A 14,215-nucleotide genomic window follows, 5' to 3' on the forward strand; every position below is an offset into this window, starting at 1 on the left:
AAAGCACGAAGAACAACCCAGAGTCCAGTCCTACTGATGGTATCATAGGCCTTGACCAGGTCAATAAAGCAGAGATGTAGGTCTTTTTGGAATTCCCTACACCTCTGCTGTAGCAGACGGACAGAAAATATGGCATCTGTGCAGGACCGCCCTTTCCTGAAACCGCATTGGGGCTCCGCAAGCCCCTCCTCAGCGTGCCTAGCAAGGCGATGTTGAATAATCCTTGCCAGGACCTTACCCGGCACACTGAGGAGTGAGATGCCCCTGTAGTTGTTACAGTCTGTGCGGTCCCCCTTCTTAAAGAGGGGGACCACCAGGGCATCCTTCCAGTCCTGCGGAACCCGTCCAGTGGTCCAGACTGTTGTTATGATGTCATATAGGGCAGTCTGTGCACAAACGCCACCCTCCCTCAGCATTTCGCTTGGGAGATCATCTCTGCCCGGTGCCTTCCCTGGTCTCAGACTCCGGATCGCCCTCAGTACTTCCTCAACAGCTGGAACCTCAGCCAGCCACTCACAGGGGGTGACCTCTTCCAATATTTGAGGCACCGCAGCCTCAGCAGGGTTATCCCCACTTTGTGCCATGATGTTTTCCTGGCTGAGAGAATTTCCCTCCCCCAGGACCTCACAGAAATGCTCAGCAAATCTGCAAACCTGTTCCTGGGGGTCGGAGATTGGATCACCGTTTTTTCCTCTAATGATGGTAATAGGTGTGGCGCTGCAGGTTACTTTTTTGATGGAGTTAAATAGTGATTTGTGATCACGGGCCACTGAGGCAGACTCCATCTCCTCAGCAACCCGCGACCACCACCCATCCTTACAACGCCTTACGGCTCTCCGAACTTCTGAGCGAAGGCTGCGGTAAACCTCCTCATTCTCTGACGTGGGATGCTGTAGGCGATGAGAGTGGGCCTGTCGCTTTTTCTCAATTAACCTGAACACCTCCTCTGTCAGCCAGGGTTTCTGGGGAGGTCTGGACCGCGTACCCAAAGCAGCCATTGCAGCTGCATGAGTCACAGTCCTAAACCTCGCCCATTTACCCTCGACATCAGGTGGAGTGGGGGACGATGCCAACCCCAGCTGCAAGCGATGATGAAATTCTCGCTTGCAACTTTCATCAGCTAACTGAGACCAGGCCACTTTTGGTTGGAATGGGATCCTGGGTGTACACCCACCACCGGAGTGGAAGAAAGGCAGGCGCATCTTACAGATGACTAGTCGATGGTCAGAGGACAGATCAGCTCCACGGTAGGTCCTGGTGTCAAGGACATGGGTTCGCATCCGCTGGTCCGTCACTATGTAGTCCAGCAGATGTTCTTGCTTGGACCCGGCATGTATCCATGATGTTGTGTGGATGCGCCGATGCCGGAAGAGCGTGTTGGTAATTACAAGCCCATGGGCTGCACAAAAATCTAGCAGCCTCCTACCGTTATTATTGAGCTGATCTGGCCCATGCCTTCCAATCACTCCAGACCAGGTGTCAGCATCATGACCAACTCGGGCATTGAAGTCACCCAACAAGATGACTCTGTCCCGAGTGGCCACTTTAGCCAGCACCTGTGACAGGAGGTCATAGAAAGCGTCTGACTCATCGGCTTTGCTTGCATCCCTCCACGGATGTTCGTCTTCGGTGGGGGCATAAGTAACCACGACCACCACTCCTCGCCTCTGGTTGATGGGAAGGCGAGCCCAAAGTATCCTGGGGCTTACAGCTTCCCACACCTCACCGCCACGCTCCCACGCCCCCTTCATTCTTTTGTTCAGAAGAAGAGCCACACCCTGTTGTTTGGCAGTCTCCTGCCCCGAGTAGAGGACTGTCCACCCCTCATGGTGGCAGGAGCCAGAACCGGTCCACCGGACCTCCTGAATGCCACAGAGATCCAGGCGGTACCGGTCCAGCTCCCGACAGAGGAGTGGCAGCCTCTCCTCCGCAGTGAGCGTTCGAACATTCCACGTGGCCATCCACACACGCAGACACACACACACTCACACTCTGTCTGGGCACCAGTCTATTACCAACTGCGGCATCTTAGCTTCTGGATGGAACAAGGTAAACAGTGGTAATGCGAGTGCCCACCAGTGCTTCCGTTTGTGGTCGGCAGTTGGGAATTTAGAAAGGTTTTTTTTTTAACAACAAACGACGCATGTTTATGAGATGTTTTTTGTTGAGAGGAAGACTGCATCCATGCCCTGTCCTGGAACCTAAGACTGCTGACTGCACATATGTGTGTTTACATGGGGGGGGGGGGGGGGGGGTGCATGCTAAGACCAATTATTTTTTGCACTCAAAGGAAAATCCTTGGAAATTGCACATTTTCAAATGCGAAGCGTGGATTTAATTGTATTTTCCCATGCAGCGCGCATGTCTTATGGTTTTCACAGTTTGTTTGTTAACTCTGAACATTTCAGTGTTTGGTATGCGGGGCTTCATATAGTTTGCAAGAATTATTTTAGACGCTTAACTAAATTGCGCTTCATTTGTTGTTATTATTTAGTCGTGCATTTCAAAGGCGAATTTAACGCACGTTTTATTTACAATCGGAAACCAAACGATCGGAATTCGTCTAAATGTAGCCACGTCTCTTTCGTCGTGTCTCTCTCTGTGGAAGCTCAGCGCAGCGTTGTGCAGAGTACATTCATATTCATGTTGGGCTGTCTGAATCGAAATGTATGCAGTCAGGCTTGGCAGAATCCCCACTCGCATCTAAGACGTTGGGGTTTCGTCTGACATAGCCTCACCTCCTGGCCTGTCCATGAACACTTACAGCTGTGGATAAGGGAACAGGAGCTGACATTATAACGATGTGTACAGACGCAGTACTGTGTTCATAGAAGCTGCATTTACCTTCATCTGCTGCAGGATATCAACTTTTTTTGTAAACGTATTACCTCACTCACAAACACACGTCAGGCCCGTTAGGACACAGTTAAGCATTAAGTAACATTCTGCATGATGTCACATTCTCTGCAGTGAAAATGCCTTCATTGTACGTTCTTGAGTTGGAAAACGTCAGTTATGTATCAGTAAGAGATTTGAGTGCTCAAAAATGTGGTTAATGCGTTCACAATCGAACAGCATTGTCGGATAGCGGCTGTGGTGATAACGAATCAGCCACTCTGCGAGCCAATCCATTGTTGAAGTTGAAGGTCAGGATTCAGTTAAATAATCGATTATTTATTAACATTGTGTGTGAATGTAGTGAGTGCGTGAGGTGCATCAATTAGTGTACATACAATATGCAATTTTATGTATTAAAGTAAACTCTCACAAGATGAGAATTGATTATCAAGCATGAACTTTCAGAGTGAGCATGACTCGACGAATCGATGTGTCGCCGTACATACATCGTACGTTCAAATTGTTTCGCACTGCGCGTAGCCAACCGTGCTGATCGTAGGTGTGAAATAACTCGATGTAACGATGAACGTCAGAAGCACGTTGCGGCGACAAACACACACAAAGCCTCTACACAGCAGCACACCAATGGAGATTGTTGAGTGGCATGAGTGGGGCCGGGATGTTTGGAGGGGGTAGGGGGAGGAGAGGCCAGTGAGGTCTGTCTGACCGCCATCCCAAAAAGGTGAAGAACCACTCACTGCATTGTGCCCTTGTGTGGAGTACTTGCTTACTATTGAACGCACGTGGCTTAACCCCCCCGCCCACCCCCAGTGATTACAAACGTACGGTGCTGCTCCATGTTGGGTGAGGGCTTACAAAATAAATGAGGGGTGTGCAGAATGTTACAGCGTTCCCGGCTGTCGGAGACAATTGTTGCTCTGCGCTACTACCCAAAAACCGGCGTGGAATTCGCACGTTCCTTGATTGTCAGTGCCCGTATTCTGTGTCGACGCTGTTGGGTTCTCAGTGCCTATTGGAAATTTCCAAAGCTGCCAGGGGATTTTGAAAGGTTCCTTCCGTGGTCATCAAAAGACACGCGCCAAACTAATGTGGATTGTCAGCCACGGTTTTAGGACTTGAGTATAACATTGGTCAGGTGAGCACGATGGCTTTACACATTCACATTGAGTAATATGCGGCACACAGTGGCCTACTCTTGTGAATTAGGTCACGGGATCTTGAACGTGCACTGGTTAATACACACCGCAGTAATAATGGTGATGTATTAACCAAACCTATAACATTGATTCCTTACCATTTTAGATGTAAAACTCTTTCTTAAGTACTGCTTTTTGTGTTTAGTTCGTTGTCCTTCCCCCGCAGCTTCGATTAGCAGGGTTGGCTATGTACAATGCGAAAGAAGTTCTACATACATCCACTAAACTGTTAAGAATAGTTGGTGGACTTGATTAGGAGACTAAATGACAAGACAGTCAAGGATAACGACGGCGCAGCAGCCAAGAAATCAAAACTATTGACGATTTTTTTAAATTATTTGACCAGGTAAGGCCCACCGAGCTATATAGCTCTTTTTCAGAAGCGACCTGGCCACAAATAATAGCTCAACGAAGCGGCTTATCGCATCGAAATATACCGCAGTAAAATAATCTAAACACATGTTGATTTTAAATGTTGAGGGGGAAACCAGAAAAAATGTCTATGCTACCCACTGGGAGGACATGCAAACTCAAAACATGCAGGCAGGCATAACAGGGTCGGGATCAAACCCACGACCTCCCGTACACCAGGCGAGGCAGTTAACATCTCGCCACCGCGGCGCCCTGAATGGCACGCGTCCGAGAGAATCGTAACGGAGCAGACGGAGTGATAAGATCAGCTCATGTGCAGCACGGGTGCCGCGTAGATTGTATTACATTGCAGGACGGCGTGAAAATGTTGGCAACTGGGGGAGGCATTCCATCCAGCAGTGGCTTGACCATGGCCAGTGCTGATCAATGTACAATTCGTCTGCTTTATTTGGCACTGAAAAGACACGAAGAAAAATGTGACGCTCAGTGAGTGGTGCTTTGTAAAGTTTGTTCACTGCAGGACACGTTTGGATGAGCTGGCAAGACAAATTCATTTTTTTTGTTCTCAACATATTTTTTTTCTCTTTGGCGAATCAAAACTCCGTAGCTAATTCTTGAAATGTGCCAACTTTACTTCTGTCATTCCACCAGGATTAAATCTGAAATGCATCCCCTATATTTCAGTTTGGAAATCTGTTTTCCATTGAAAAGCACAGAAATCACTGTGTCTGGATGGGTTTGGCCACCACCCAGCCATCTGCTCATGAGTGCACTACAACGCGAACTGCTGATACGCAGCAAATTATATTATCTGATGCGGATGATGAAAACCCAAAACATGTTTATTTTAATGACCTTGTAAATTTAGTTCATATAAAGCCTTGTCTGTATCCGTGTTTTTTCGTGGTTTAGTAGTTGTATATATAAGTATTGCCGATGACCATGGATAAACATTGACATCACTATCATCACCATCAATCCAATAGAATTCTACAATAATACACTTGATTTATACACAATATAAATGCAACGTTATCTGAACACACTAACAAATCGTGTGGCATGTTCATCATGGTGAGGATGAGATCGTGGCACTGTAGTTAGCTCACCGACATATCTAGACGTGGAGACCTGAGTTCAATCCCCAGCTGTAGCTGATATCGGGGACAAGGGATATGTGAACTGGTTCTCAACTGTCCTTTTCGTCCAGCCACGCTGACCAGCATGGTGAAGTATGGTCAAACAACCTTCATGACCAACGACGTGTGAGGAGACAGTCCACCAGCAATGGATTGACAAAGAATTGTACATTTGTATACATGTATAGTATACTTATATTGAAGAGATAATTTGAGGTAAATGAGCAAAATAAGGATAAAAATACTTCCATAAATGAGCCTTCTTGTTAATCCTGTGCTGCTTAGCTTAGCATCTGCAACAGCCCGTTCATTGTTGCTAATACATACAGCTCTGCTACTGTTTGGAAGGTTGCGAATTCGAATCCTGGGTGAGGGTTAACTTAATCCATCATCCCCCTAGGGTTATATAAACGAATGCCGCTTCGTGGGGAAGTCACAAGTGGTTGTACTCTGGATGCGATGACCACCCAGCATATCAATGAGGAATGGCCACCACTGCTGCTCATTTGAGCAGCAAACAACGTTGACTTTTCACGGCTTAAGTCGAGGCAAAAGACCCGTCGCTTCTCTGCTGTAACGGGCATAGTTTGTTATCCAGCATGCCCATTGTGCAATTGTGTAATGATAAAGCGTCGCGTGTCAAAGCAGCTCACAAGTGCGGCCTTTCAAATGTTCAGTTGCACTCATCGGCTCAACGTGGCGACATTTAATGTCAAGATCAGAATTTCCTCTCGGTGACGATGAGTTACGGTCATCGTTCGGAATGAAAGTTCTGCGTTTACCTACGAGAGTCTTTAAAAATGAGTCTTGCAGACTCTCTTGCTTTGGCACGCCATCAAGTCAAAATCTGGTCTTGAAATACACTCGTTAAGGAATTGCTGTAGAGAATATTGAGCAAAATAAACAGTGACGTGAAGTCGTTTGGTCAAGGTCAGACTTGTCGTTGATGCAGCCACGTCTCACCATTGCCTCCTTTCTTCTGCTCTATCTATTGTGGAACATTATTGTGACCACACATTCTGACGATGTGGGTCGGTGGGGGAGGTGCAGTGGTTAGCACGCTGTGCAATACACCTTGCGACCCGAGTTCAAGACCTGACCACTGGTGCTGGTCCACCTGCCTAGCACCAGCATGCACTGATCATCCTGGTGAAAGATGATCAAAACACCCCATATGGCCAACACAGCATAGGGAGATCTTCATCTAGAAGATGAATCATAATGATGATCATTATCAAGTCATCCACTAATTTTTGAACATGTGACACACACAATGCCTCTGTGTAATGTAAATGCACGCTTTTCCCAAATGTTTAAACCATTCCACATGTAGAACATCGTGCTTTGCTGAGTTGACCATGGGGAGAGATTGCCCAGTGGAATGGTGGATATCCCCATGCATCTGGAACTACTATCAGAATGACCACCAGTATCTTTGAAATGTTTGCAGGTATTTTTTAGTGCAGTTTTCGCAGTGTTCCTCATCTGGTTTTGCTTTGTAGTTGTGAGCCTGGTTTGAGTCAACCCCCATTCGCATCGTGTCCCACTTGGTCTATTTCCGAACTCCTTTGCCTGCCGTGAGACGTTGATTGAGCGGCTCGGCAGTAAGACAAATCAAATCGCTTGCTCATGGCCATGTCTTTTTATGGTGCAAAGTGGTTGTCTGCTTTAAGACTTATATGTACTCATGTGGTGCATATTGCGCACACACAATTCTGTGAATCGCCTTAGATTGACGACTTCTATATAAATGTTGCGCTAAGTAAAGTTGGCTCGGGTTTGGCACTGTTTCCCAACTCCTTCAGAGTGAACTCTGGCTCGGTGAAGCTCGATTGTTGAAATCGAATCTCTTGGGGAACACAACTCAAGCAGAATAACCTCACCACGTTCAGCATTTACATTGCTTTATAAACAAATAACGTTGAGTAACCCAATTGGTTAATGTCCCTTATAGTTTAGAGCAGAGAGAAGATAGAAAGATTGACTTGCTTAAAGTGGGAAACCACTTCGCTACGCTTTATTGTGTGGTGCATTTTGATGGCAGTTGATATCTTACCAGTTTTGAATTGGCACGATGTGAAAGATTTCCCATGGACAGACATTGTAAGAGCAAACTTTTAAACGGTGTAGAGAAAAATGCACACGTCGGCTGATTTAGAATGACCAAAAACATATCTTGCGTCAACAGTTTCAGCGCAATTTAAAATTGTCGCCGGGAAAGCCAAGCGGTAACGTCAATTTTCTTGGGAGTTTAAGCAATTCAATAGTTTTTAAAAATACTGAAGGCAGCACGATTTGAAGACTTTAAGCATCACTAGAATGAACAAAGTTAACTTGAACCAGAGTATGGGCAGAAACGTGCCTTTGCTTATCAATATATGATGGAATATTTAGAGATTTCAATATCTCTCTGTTTTAAAGGTTTAAATTACTGGCATTTTAGTAATTTACATTCTCTGTGCATTAATTACTTGTTGTTGTAGAAAATTAGCGACTGGTCTGGAGTGGGGGCGACACTCCAGTTTTGATATTTGTAAAGCTTCTGGAATTGCAACGTTCAATTCAAATGATGTTTGGTCATCGAACATCTAACAAAACGAATACGCAAGTGAACACCTTAAACAATCATGACATACACAGCATCACGGCTGCGTCATTGACTGATGTGAGTGTGATCACAGCAGAGCAAAATATATTTGGCACAACTTTACGCTCGTAGCAAGACGCATCTGAAATCCAAAAAGCCATGATTTAGGCCGATAGAAATGGCATCCCATGATTTGAGTTGCACCACTCGTAGGGCAGGGTAAACCGAGAGCCGTGGTTCTTCTTAGCCTGGGATGCACGCCACCCCCTGGGGTGCGAGATGCCCTTTCTGGGGCTGTGAGACACGGACATATGTTTTTTTTAGAAGGTAAATCATCGAAACACAAATTAAGCACTGAAGTATAACTGCATTGTTTCATCATACCGATGTATTTTGTAACTTTTTTCTACGTTTGAGAACCAAAGGGGTGCAAGGCTGCTGTAAAGATTAAGAACAACTGGCCTCGAGATTCACACGTGTTCATATCCAAAGCTAAATACGTATCCCCCATCATTCAGTGCACAGAGTAATTTGCGAGTGTGATGCTGAAGCTGATGGAAAGCAGATAAAGTCCATGACTGGTTGCAATGCTAAACGCACTCAATTCATTTTGATAAGACACAAATACATCGTTGTGATCTTTTTTGCAAAGTATAATGATGATTTAAGCCCAAGGATTTGCAATAATTTAACATAGAATTATCTCCGCAAAAAAAACAGCGAGTGAAAGCAATTAAAAGTAATTAGGGAGTCATGCAGATTGACTTAATGCACAACACCACCTCCATAATGATATTCCCATTAATAAAAAAAACAATAATTAACTATTATACAAATCAATCCTTTTGTCAATCCATTGTTATATGAACAATTATATTGCTGCATCAGTCATTGGGGTTGCTTTATCATACTTCACCATGCTGGTCAGTGCTGGTTGGTGAAGAGAGACCCAAAACCAATTCAGATGCCACTCACCATTGACATTAACTTTGGTCAGGAGACAAACTCAGGTCGCTGGGTGTATAGCACGCTGTGCTAACCACTGCACCTCCAATAGATTTCCTCCCATTAACTACGGTTCAATGTCTCCAACCATGGCGTTGATACCACAGTGCAAATGGTGTGGAGTTCTTGCCATTGCCTTCCACGTGTGCTGCCCAACATCACTTGGGTCATCAATAACGTTCATTGAACCATTCTCCTCCTACAATGTCTTCCGGTAGTCCGTGCACATGCTGTGCATGGGAAATAAATGTTGTGTTCCACAAGTATGGGGGAAAAAAAGTATGCTTTTCCTCCATAGGGAACAGTGTGGCAGGGTCAATTGCTTAGCCATGCCATACCCAGTCTTACGTATTATCTTGCAAAAGGAAACTGCACAATTGGCTCTGGTAAATTAGTTCCGTAACGGCGTTAAGAAACCACCACCGTTGCTTGGTGAAGCTCGCGCAAGATAAAAAAAATACATCGTTTATTATTATTTGACAGCCTCGAAGCAGAGTGTGTGCTTCGATGTTTATTTTGTCACGAAAGCCTTCGAGCAGATCACAGCACATTGTGCCTCATCCCGGCAAATTGTGGAGGTTTTAGCAGCGGCGCTCCTACTGGTGAGTACTCGCAACGGGTGATCGATGCCGCTTGCCAGGTGGCTGAAGGCGTCGGTCTGCAAAGTTATCGGGATGTGGCCACATGTCCAGCGTCGAGTGTCAAACCCCCCACCTCTTTGCGCGTGGGTTTTCTCCAGGCACTTTGGCTTTTAAGGACTGCTTTGTGACGTCGTTTATTCAGGACCACCATCTCGTATTCGCGTGTATTGCGGTTCTTGAAATATTGAGTTTTTTTTCACTTTGTATCGAATTCGAACAAAAAATGATTCCGTTATTTTGGTTGCTGACCTCTGGGCGAAAAACATAACTTCTGGAAGAAGGAAAAAAATATTCTTGAGGCTTTCTCGGGTAGGTAACGAACTAGCAGTAATTAAATATCAGTTAATATTATTCGTTTATATTTATATTTTGAATACGAAATTTAAAAGAAAAAAATAAGTCCACTGCACTAAGCAGCTGTGTAAATCGCACGATCAAAATGTATTTATTGCTGCAATTACCCGTGGATGGATGGTTTTCCGATACGACTCTTGGAAATATTGCCTTGCACATTGAACACGTCCTTACATTCCGCCGTTGCCTTGTGTTGTTTTTTTTTCCCTCCCAACGACTTGCTTTAACAAGCAACGACTGAGGCTGCTGCTGCTGCTGATGGAATCAATGACACGTTGACACGCCCAAGGTTTGAAACGCACGGGAAGCATTCAGAGTGAAGAGCTTTCCAACCCAACCAAAATGACATGTTTTTATTTCCTTTTCAGTAAGGAAAATTACCGCCTATTATTTTTTACATTTAAGCAAATCACCCCCCTCTCCCCAAAACAAATATATATATATAATAACCGTGTATGCGATAATGCATTGTCAGTTGTGAACAAGCCACAGACCTTCCTAGCATCTGAGGAAGGGCCGTCGTTTCCTGAAACATCACCTCATATTTGTTTTCTGTTTCGAGCAGTTTTATTGATGAACGTGTTGCGTTTTAGTTTTTTCTCTCCAAGCAATACGAGTTATCATCCCTGGGGCAGAAACACTTTATATGCATGTGCACACTACACCTGTGCATGCACGTGGTATCGTAAGTAAATTAGACCTGAAACTTACTTAGTACACTTTTCAGCATCATAGTCGTCGGTGTCTTTGCATAGTAGGCAGGCAACTACGTGTCCATTCACCGGTTAAACAACAATTACTACTCTCACCGTGAATGCATTGAATTATGATTGTAAGAATTGATCATTTTTATTATTCTTAGGTTTTTTTTCGGTAAAGTCACGTAGGTAAAAATAAGTAATAATAAAAATAATATAAATAATAATAGAAATAAAATAATAAATCACGACGTTTCGGAGGCAACACAAGTCTCCGTCACAGCTGAATTTACTGTATTAAGTGAGGAAAAAATCCAAGAGACAAGCCCATAAATACAAGTTAAGGGGGGGGGGGGGGGGGGGGGGGGCTTGTCTGAATGTGGTAGCCAGGGGTATTATTTATTTTTACCTAGGTGACTTTACCGAAAAAAACCCAAGAGTATGAATCTTCGCAGTCACGAAAGCTTCAAATTTAGACATTTTAAATATATTTTTTATGGTTTCGTTATTTGGTCCTCGTGAACCTTGAGGCCACGAGAGGCCCACTACATTTCATCACCGTCAGGTGGGTGGGGTGGGGGGAGAAGCATGTACGGTGGGAAGAACTTTATTACAGCTGCACACCTCATTATAAGACACCTCCGAAAGTAAGACACACCCAATACTGTGCCCGGTGTCAAACACATTCCTGCGGAGGGAGCTGGTAGGAACGTTGGGTTGCTCGGTCAATGGCGGCGTGGTGTATTCTGCAAATATGGCCGACTGTGAGGGCAGGCACAAGCCGTCGTGAGTAGGTTAAACGTTGAGTTTTATAAGGGCACCACGGGGTTACCAGCCCCTCCCCACCCAGCCCCACTCCTCCCACCCTCCACCCAGCCCCACTCTCTCCACCCAGCCCCACTCTCCCCACCCTCCCCTCTCCACCCAGCCCCACCCCTCCCATTTTTGGATGCAGGACGGACGGACACAATAATCCCCTGTGGACTGGTGTAACCAGGAGGTTCCTACCAGTATAAAGTTAGACACATCTGCTCACACACACACACGGACCGGATTATAAGGCGCACTCTGCAAGTTTTGCTTTCAAATACGGGGGGTTGCGGGCAGGGAGTGTATTGATCTGGAGAATAAAGTACTTGTTGTCCTGTTCCTATTACATATATATATCTTGTTACTTCAAGGTACTTACTTTTACTTTCACATGCATGTATTTGCAAATTTATGGTTTTTTTCTTTCACATTGACATGAGATTGTATTTTACGTGGGTTTTTTTTTTCTTCCAAAAGAATTGCTGGGGCCTCGAGACGTTTTAGTTATATCTGACACTCAATTTTCCACTATTAAAGTTGAGTGCCGAGCATCTGAGAGTGGTTGACTTCATGGAGGCGAACATGTGGAAAGTAAGTTAGGATAAACAAGCCTTCCTTTGTATATTATTATTGAGGATTGCATATTGTTACTTACCTCTATTGCATATGAGTTGAATTACTATAAATGCATTCTTTCAAAACGAATTCAAGTAATCAATACCAATTATTATTTTTTGAAATGCAGTAAAAAAGCACAAATCGAATTTGTTTGCTCTTCATAACTATTTCCATGGAGTTCCATTTCTTAGCTTTAAAATGTCAAGCCCTTCTCGTAGCAGATGTTACCAAATATTCAGGTTTCAGGAGCCTATGGAAGCAGCTGTGTTTATTTGGCATGCAGTGAAAATGTGGTACGACTAAGGTTCTGACTACAAACCAGGACAATATCAACATCTCTTCATAGAAAGAGGGCTTTTTTTCGTTTAAGTTCATTGTGAAAATTACTCAAGACCCAAGATGTTGCCTTTGCAGGATGAAAGCTCTGCAGTAAAAGCTCTCAAAGAGCAAATTCAACGTATGCAACATCGTAGATGGCAATATACGTGCTTAGAATAACTCATCGAGTCACGAGAAAAGACGTCGTTCAATGGAGATTATTGAATTATGGCGATTGAAAAAAAATAAAGTTAAGAGTCAAAGGCGCAGCCCTGTAATTGCTTGCTCAAGCCACTGTTGGTGGAGAGGCCTCTACTAGACGGAGCTCCAGAGAGCCTCTCTGGAGGGTTTCTTCAGACGACGTTTCCACACCGGCCAAAACTCTCGTATCTATGCATGTTGAACTTCTTTCGCACCGTACATAGCCAACCGTCAGAATTGTCGGAGGTGCGGAAGCGTGGGGGGGGGGGGTCTTGGAGGGTGTGGTCAGCAACAGTTGCACGCTATTGTCGAGGCTGTTAAGCAACGTGATGGCTGCGTGTGTGGCGATGTTGCGGAGCTCTTCGACGCCGCCTGTTTCGTGGGTCGAAGCGGGCAGTGTCGGTCGATGATGTGACCCGTGATGTGGCGTCGGTTTCTGCTGTCGCGATGTGGACTCTCTCGTTGTCCACTGGCGCATTGGGCTGGTTGCATCCACCGGGTGGTCTTATCTTGCTGTGGTCTGGGACAGTTTTGTTGTTGTTTTTTGCTGCCCTGTCCAAGCTTGATAAATCGGACTTGTATAATTAAAGTATTTATTTATGTTTAGTGACCTGCTAACCTTTTTCTCCATTTCGCACTCCCGTCGTTTTTCTGCGTAGTTTGTTGTTGTAGCTTTTTGCTGAACCCCGCCTCCCCGCCCGCCCGCACAGACTGGACATCTGTGAAAAAGAGCTTCATAGCTCATCGGATTCCTCCTCCAGGATAAGTAATGAATCTGATTCTGCGTGCTGTTTGAAATGCGGGTCGAGTGTTCGCGTCCGGTAGCGCTTCACCTTTTTTAATTTTGTTGTCGTTCTAGGTGCCTCGTTCACCGCTGTCTCTCTTTCTTTCTTCACACAGCCTTTTGGCTTCCTCTCCGAGAGCTTTGCCCAAATCGCCAGCCCCTTGGCTTACCCTTTTGGCCCATTCATTGTGCCAGCAAGCAGCGCGCGCTTCACAAAACTGCAGCAGTTCCAGGTCAAGGGTGGGATTTCGGCTGTTTCTGGAGGCACGCCGAACGGCACGGAATATCGCGAGTGAAGCTCTTTAGCGCTGCCAACTGCACACAGATCTGTCCGATAGTTTAGTGTTGGCTTCTGGTTACTCGAAGTATGCAAGCAAGGCAACAACTAAGAGGTCAGTCTTTGCAGCCAAAGCAAAGCCAACGAATGCTGCTAAACGAAACATGTATACCTAAAGGTGAATTATGCGAAAACACATACAACTGTCTTCTCTAACTTCCAGGGGAAAACTTTACATTTGTTGTTTGTAAAAAAGAAGTGAAATATGTGAAATCCCGTGTGAGACTTGATAAGCATAAATAGTGGCACTTACCTTTGCTTCTGATTGCTTTCTATACCGTATTTATGAACGTTGT

General features: G+C 45.1%; 1 protein-coding gene across 1 annotated transcript in view; it reads right to left on the bottom strand.

The window, feature by feature from the left end:
• LOC133352473 (multiple epidermal growth factor-like domains protein 6) overlaps window positions 1-14,215 on the bottom strand; it is a 272,185-nt gene that overhangs the window by 120,246 nt on the left and 137,724 nt on the right. The window lies entirely within an intron of this gene.

The sequence above is a fragment of the Lethenteron reissneri genome, chromosome 40 (assembly GCF_015708825.2).
Source record: "Lethenteron reissneri isolate LAM-NWPU_2019-01 chromosome 40, ASM1570882v1, whole genome shotgun sequence".
Classification (NCBI taxonomy): domain Eukaryota; kingdom Metazoa; phylum Chordata; class Hyperoartia; order Petromyzontiformes; family Petromyzontidae; genus Lethenteron; species Lethenteron reissneri.